Genomic DNA, 8,265 nt, shown 5'->3' with positions numbered 1-8,265 from the left:
CCCTCCTCCAAATTGCATGTTGGCTTGAAATTTCATGTATAGCTCTTAAAATATTGCATTCCTTTCATGATAACCCATCTTCGTCTCTGTCTACCTTCCTTATCATCTTCATATTTGGCACTATTACTAATTTCATATCATATTAAATTCCCACAATAAGACGCTATCTTATATTCTTAAAATAGAATTATAAAAATTCAATTTAGAGATACTTATTTATTAAAGTTAAAACCATCAAATAGATGCTTATTAAATGAAAAATCCTCATGTAACCCTCTCTTGTGTGCATGTTATGTGCATATAACAATAAAAAACCAAAAGTGGTACATTTTTACACCCTCACAAAACTTAAAAATCGACTTGGTATCCTCATGTAACCCTCTGTTGTGTCCCTGTACAATTTTGGTATTCAACTTGACCATTTTACCCTTGGGATTTAGTTCACGTGATACTGAAGTGTTGTAAACTTTAAAGGTTTCCTTGCTGATGTATGTGTTTTTTTATTGGACTTCTCATTTGGCAATGTTCACCAGGTGGTTGGCCTCTTCTACTTTGGTGTTGTGAACATTAAAAACACCACAAACATAGCCATATGAATACAACCAAACACACAAAACCAATCAAACATTTTAGGTAATTTACTTTATTTTTACCTAATTTTAGATATGTACTTGCATCTTTTAACTGAATCACAGAAATAGCCACAAACAAACAAATAACCACTTAGATCACACATACACATCAGCCTACCAAAAACAAATACACACATCCAATTGTGCCATGCCACAAACACACATACACACACACAGACAGAGAGAGAGAGAGAGAGAGAGACGAACTAATACCTGTAAGATTCTTTTAATTAGTTAACTTCTTGAAGGACTCTATTGATTAGCAGGTAGCATGTATCAAAAAGAAAATTTAGATAATAGGATAAATTAGAACGAAAATGAAACTCAAATCAGTTAATATGAAAAAAAAAAAATAAGAAGCCATATGCGTTTATTTTTGTACCTTCATTTCCGGTAAGCATCGTTGATGTAGAGAGGGAGAAAGAGAGGCATAGTAATCTTATTAGAGAGTTCAAGAGAAGAGATGGCGAAGGGTTCTTATCAAACTCAGAAAATTAACACAGGCAGGCAAAACTTCCATCACATATTTTGTCATCAATCAATATCATTACCACAATTCATAGAGCAGAGCCAGAGTCCACTCCAAACTCTAAAACATACGAGGACGGGTGGCATGACTTTAGTCTATTTGGCAGAGTACCAGTTCTTTGCAAATTTAGCATCAACTGATAGCCTAACTTTAACAATGTTCTTCCCATCAAAAAGCTTTGACATGCAATCCACCACTATCTTCTTCACAATCTCTGCCGACTCTGTTGTCTCTTCCAATATCACTTCATCATGAACCTGTGTATGTATGTTCCAAATCTCATTTATCTGTTTATTTTAGATCTTTCTTAAAAATAAAAAAACAAAATCAAACCTGTAGAAGAAGCTTCCACCCAAGTTCTCTCAAATAAGTTTTCTTAGATATTCCAACATGGCACACATAGCAACATCAGCAACACTTCCCTATTCATAATATATATTTTCTTATATCAGATTTACTCGCTTCCTTTTTTTAAAATTAGGTTGTTATGTTAGAAAATAAACCTGGAATGGGGGGTATTAATGGCAGCACGCTCAATGTGACATCTGTGAGATGGAAGGGCATTTTTGGTAGATGGAAAAGTGTGTGCACGTCCCAACAATGTATATACACATCCAATTATGCGAGCTTCCTTTTACGTGCTTCTTGCCACCTCAGCACTCATACACATCCAATGTATATACACACTCCACCTGTTCCTCTTCTCTACCTCCATACCATCGTGCAACCGTTTCTCTTTCTTCATCAACCGAAACCTTCCAATCACGAGACAGCCCAACAACAGTTTTCCCATACACAATGGAAATATTAAGCATCTTTGCTTTTCTCCTTTCAGAAGCAAACATATCCTAATCATAAACAAAACACTATTAACACAAAAAAAATACCCACTAATAATGAAAAAATATAACTCTTGGCTTACCTTTAGAAGAGGAGCAAGTGGAGTTTCTGACTAGGTTGGGGATGCCATTCTAGAAGAACTTGTTTACTTTCAATGGTTTCACGGATGTAAGGATATATATTCATTGCAATTCTTGAATGAAAATCTCCACCAACTTCAAACGCATCCAACATGCCTTACAGTTTGCAAGATGTGCAAGAATCCGAAGCTCCAACTATAAACCATAAATAAATCAGTTATACAACTAGATAGACGTCCTTTTTCCATGTTGATATTCAACAAACAATGTATACGCCGTTTCTACTAGATATATGGCTACCCTATGAACATAAAAACAAAACCAATACATTTTATTAATTTTCTAAATTTGACATTATAAATTATAAGTCGGAACTCAATAAATTTCCGGGTTTTTTATCAGGCAACTCAATAAAATCATCATCCAGCTCTGCATTGTCATCATCTATAAAATCATAATCCATGGATATTTTTCCAGTAAGGGTTTTTAAAGCATCTACACAAATAGAAGGCCATCTGGATGATGTGTACGTTTCTATTTGTAGACCAAAACAAATCGCATGTAGCTTGATTTTATGGAAATTAGTAGCGGTTTTTTTGCCTTCTTCAATAATGTTGTCAATATTTGGAACTTTAAACTCTTTCTCCATTGGAAGAAATTGAGTTTGATCTTTGTTGCATAACAAATTAAATTATGCCAACAATCAAAATCAAAGGCTAACAATTTTTTCAACATTGAACAAAAAGCTAAATATTCATAAATTTTCTACCTGTTCTCAATGCCACCAAAAAAGAGCTGGCGTAACTGTGTATCACTTCCAACATTCATAAACTTAGCATCTGCAAACAACTTTGATGCCCAGTTTCTAAATCTGTCATCAACAATCTGTTGTTTCAATTTTGCGACTTTCTCAATTCCATCAAATAATCCCCTATCAACCAGCATCCCTTCAGTTTCCATTTTCACCAAAAGCTCCCTAAAAGGACGCCAATATTGTTCATAGAAATCAAACAATGTCCCCTTTGTAACCCCATTAAACTTCCACTCCATATTCAATAGTTTACTTTTTCAATCTCTCATAAAGGAGTACATATCGAATCTAAAGCTGAGTAACAAACCTATGGTTCCCGTTCTAGCCTTTGAAGCTCTTCAACAGGTTGAATAATGACAACTTTACCCTTCTTAAATGGAATAAGAGGGATATGGATTAGGGTTTTTATCAGAGAGTCCGAGAGAAGAGATGGCGAAGGGTTCTTCCACAAGCAATGCATATTAATCGACTGAGATAAGAGATGATATATAGAAAAACAAAGGAGAGCAATTAGAGAGACAAAAGAGATTGAAGTGATCAATTAGAGAGACAAAGAGATTTGGGAGAAACGATGATTGTGGTATCCAGATGAAATTAGGGGTTTCCATGTTTACATATAGGGAGAAGGTACTACCGTTAGTTACAATCAAAGGAGTATGAACATACGCTTTCATTATGCTTAATAGGATTGTACATGATGTTCTAATAGGTATACCTCTTAATTTTCAAGAAATAGGCAATATGCTTAATAATATAGTAAAGATATATGATTTCTCTAATTGCAGGAGCATATGGAATACAATCATGTTATCTAGTTCAAAAGCATTTGCACTAGGATTTTACTGAAAGTCATGGCATGTCGTATTTGAAAAGATGACTCTCTCAGAGTCCTTTATCTTAAGATATTTTAAGATCATTGACAACTAATGCAATTTTACTTAATCCTTTAAGTTGCCATGATTTATCTATATAGATCCTTATTCCATGAATCAGTATGCTGACTACATATAACATTAGAAATATTATTGTGCTCCCACTAGCTTTGTAGAAAAACATAAGAGTCATCTAGATTCATAATTAAATAACACCATGTATTTGAATTATAAGAAAGAAGATTCTTACTCTGAGATGTTATCTTAAATCCTGGAAAGATTTTTATTAATGTATGTTTTCTCCTTTGAAAACTTACTTTACTCTTGATAGTTAAACTATATCGAGAAATATTAATCAAACCCATACTTGATAATCATATATGAATGCATCTCTATGTGTTTTATTAGTTTATGATAAACTATTGAGCAGAAACAACAATAGTTGAAAACTTGCTAGTTCCAAACTATGATGCATTTAGTTTATGGTTCTTAAGCTCTTAAAGTTCCATATAGCTCCCAGTTAGAAAAATAGTTTTCTAATCACTTGTCTTATGGAATGACAATTAGTTGGGTTAGTAGAAACTTCATCCTAAACAATCATTTAGGATATTCTACATGAATGCAGTTAGTAGATGCTAGAGTGGTTAAACTTATTGTCTAATACAAGCTCTATAACTCTATACCTTTTAGATAAGGATAAACCATTTTATCCTTAGCCTAATATAAGCATCTAATCCACTTGTTTGGTTGGAGAATATATATGTTCAATATATGTATTTGTTACAGTGAGCATAATTCTAAAAATTATAAAGTAAATGGTTCTTTTAAAACATCATATAATAGACTCCAAAGTCTATGTTTTATCCTTTTTAAAAAATTGTACTATTGACATTCAGCTAGTGGCCCGGGGACCCTATCCCATTAGAGAATATGAAGGCTACCTCGAATATCAAGAGATAGATTCAAGTGACCAGGTAATCCTATGCCACAAGAAACATACTAATGGCAAGTGACTGTTTTTGTCCAAATGAGTTGTGAATCATTTCCACAACTCCTAAGTTGTTCCAAGAAGACATGGTTTACAAAACTCATTTTCTTATTAGATCGAAAGCTTAATGATGATATCATTAATGTGTATTTCAATCTTCACTATGGAAAAATTTGACCAAATCAAAAGGTTTCATCAATAATGAATAAAAGTCGGTAGTGAAATTGATTAAGTATCTATCACCAAATCTATTCATAGATTGAAAAAGATTACATACATCACTAATTTATAACTATTTTCCAACCCTTTTGTTCTTTAACTCCTAATAGATAAAGATAATTTTGAATCATCTTCCCATATAAATAGGATTCACATATATCATATGAATCAAGCTCATTTGCCTTTAAAAATTGCATCCTTTTGAAATTGGTATAAGTATTTCTTATTTATATTGTCAAGATGATTATGAAATATATAAGTTCTAATCAAATATCATTTGATTATATAGGTGTTATGATCAGAATATTAATTTAATGAAAGATTATAGATTTACTTCATAAATAACATTATGAGAGAATATTCTTTAATACAAAATACATCGTTTCAGTACATGAGTGTGAACATCCATTAAACAATAAGTAAATCTAGATTTATTCAGAAATTACAACTGTTACATGTTCCTATAAGGATAGGTACAATACATTTATTGATTAAATAAAAGACTATAATAAAACTTGTTATATCTTCAACACAAAATACTATTCGTTTATAATCAGTTCATTATTTCTTCCAATCATCAACACATAATATCAATTATTATTGTCACCTGAAGTATAACATACTTAATTGCATAATGGAAAAATAAATAGTTCTATCATGTAGATATTTGAAGTCTTGTCCAAGTCAACCTTCTTCAGCTCGATGAGATGAGCAGAGCAATTCTTCCTTTAGTGTCCAGTTTCTTCCATAATAGAAACAACACTAATCATTTAGTGCTTTCATGATTTACGGGTTTATGTTGTATTTCCCTTAACTGAACTATAAGTTTATATGAGTGCATAATTTCTTAGACTTCCTTTTATTCAATGCTTGAATAGATTTGAAACTATTTCTAGTGTTCTAATTTAATATATGCTTTACTTGATGAGACATCTAATATGTTTCATAATTATCCAAGACTTTCTGCAAGTCATGGTTAATTTCTTCCATACGATGTGAGACATAACATCATCATCACAATTATACTTCCATCAAAGTATCATGATCAGACTAACTGGTTGCAGAGGTTATTTAGGTATGACATCTTTCAGTATATATAATTTCTATTTATCTTGATGGTAGAACCTCAAGATATTATACCAGTTACAGAAATTATAACCATCAAATGTACTATCGCTTGAAACTCAATAAAAGAGAGGTTTTGTAGGGAGTAAAATTATTAATAATTATCAACAGAATTTAACAAAGTTTCATTTAGTATTTTCAATATTTAGTCTTTAAAAATTAATAGCTTATATTGTTTCTTAAAACATTAATGTATTAAAGTATAGGATCCAAGTAACGAAACAAGTAAATGGTTAGGTGACCTCTATCTCATAAACTTAATCAAACTCGATGTGATTACAAATTGCATATGATATGTAACTCCTAGATTATGAGATCCTAAACAACTATTGTTTAGCTTAGCATGTTTATCTCATCTATGCCTCAAAAATCTTATGCTTTAACGAGCTTTATCACATAAGAAGTTGATCAAATCATCCATTTAAAAACATGTGAGTTCTATTTCAAAAATGGTTAGTTGACCTTTTTCCCCAAAAAAAAAATACAAAAACACGTTGACTATTTTTGACAACCCAAAAGAATATGGTGATCCAAAAATCCATATGAATTGCACAAAATCGCAATGTTAAATGGATTGCATAGATTTGAAGTCTCGTAAATAAGGGTTTATATATGTTTTACAATTATAGTTTATAAAAACATGGTCTCATGAATATTACATGCATCCAACAATTCATATACCATTTTGTAAAATTCATATCACTTGTTATGAGACTCTTTTGGTGCCAAATAAAACTTCATTTTATTTGTCATTAATCGCGATCAAATATAAACTAACATCTAGTATTTTAAAGTTTAATCGTAGATCAGTTTTATGAACCTATACTAGTCTTAATAAAACTTTATTTTATACTTAAGACTTGGAGTTTTGGATGATTTATAAAATCACTATTTTAAATCTCTTTATAACAATAAAAAACTTATGACTTCATGAATTTATAGAATAAACTCATTTGATTTTATAAACTCAACTTTATGCATTTTATAATAAAAGTCATATTTTGATAAACCAAAAACTTTGGTGATGATACCTATGTTTTAAATCTCATTTACTATGCATAAAACATAATATCAACGTCTTGCGTTATGTTTAAAACACTAGTATCATATATTTAGTTTCGACGCAAAAAATAATCATTAGTCTTATTATTTGTCGTTATAACGCTATAAACCGATTTTAGTCTTTTCAATAAGCCTCCTTATTTATTATAAAGACATGAAGTTTATATAAAGTTTAAACATCTTTTAAACCATTTCAAATATTATAAAGTTGGATATTTATAAGCTTTACAGTAAAAATATTTTCAACAAAATTGAGTTCTAACCGGTAAACCGGTAACCGGTAAAACGTTTTTATAAATATTCACTTATAAATATTTTATGTTATCTTTTAAATAGTTTTTACTCAAACTCCAAGTGATATTATCTTATGAAAAATGTTATTTGACATGTAAAAACAATTTTTATACATAAAACATAACATGCATTTAACCAAGTCATGTTTACTAATAATTTTTGTGAGCCATCACAGGATTTATTAAGTATTTCCTAAAGGACTTAAGAGAAACTTCAAAGGTCTTCAAGGTGACAATTTCTTCATCTTGTTACATTTAAAGTAATACAACTAATCTAACTAATTTATTATATCAAATCAACAAATGAAAAATACCTATTTATCTATTACATTTTATGAATAAATAAATACCAACAAAACACAACACCAATGTCCAAATAGCTTGTTTATACACAACAACGTATCAAATATTATAACAAACAACTCTTTGTTTTTTCTAATGCAACTTTTATATAACCAAAATGCATGAAAAATGTTTATATATAAAAATAAACAATTTTAACTAAGAAGTTGCCAAAGAAGACAAATATGGAATAACCAAAATAAATCAATGCTTGTTGTCCAAAAACTAAAGATTATCAAACATAAAAATTCATTCTAACATATAAAAGATGGCTATCATACTACTACTGGATTTTGATACGAAATAAAAGTTTGCTTTTAACAAAAACCGGCAACGAAAGACTTTAAAAATAACAAGTTTATTTTTAGTTCATAACAAAACCGAACCATCATGGATCCATTTATAGAGGTTAGAATGAAATAAAACCAACCATATGATGTTTTAGAGATACCCTTTGAAGCATTTGAACCCA

At 30.4% G+C, this 8,265-nt stretch overlaps 1 pseudogene; it reads right to left on the bottom strand.

Moving 5' to 3' along the window:
• Positions 1-1,256: 1,256 nt before the first annotated feature.
• On the bottom strand, positions 1,257-3,352 carry LOC145046234 (DNA polymerase I A, chloroplastic/mitochondrial-like; annotated as a pseudogene).
• Between the last annotated feature and the right edge of the window lie 4,913 nt (positions 3,353-8,265).

Source organism: Lactuca saligna, chromosome 5 (assembly GCF_052625555.1).
Source record: "Lactuca saligna cultivar CGN05327 chromosome 5, ASM5262555v1, whole genome shotgun sequence".
NCBI lineage: Eukaryota > Viridiplantae > Streptophyta > Magnoliopsida > Asterales > Asteraceae > Lactuca > Lactuca saligna.
This window is presented reverse-complemented; position numbering and strand designations above follow the sequence as displayed.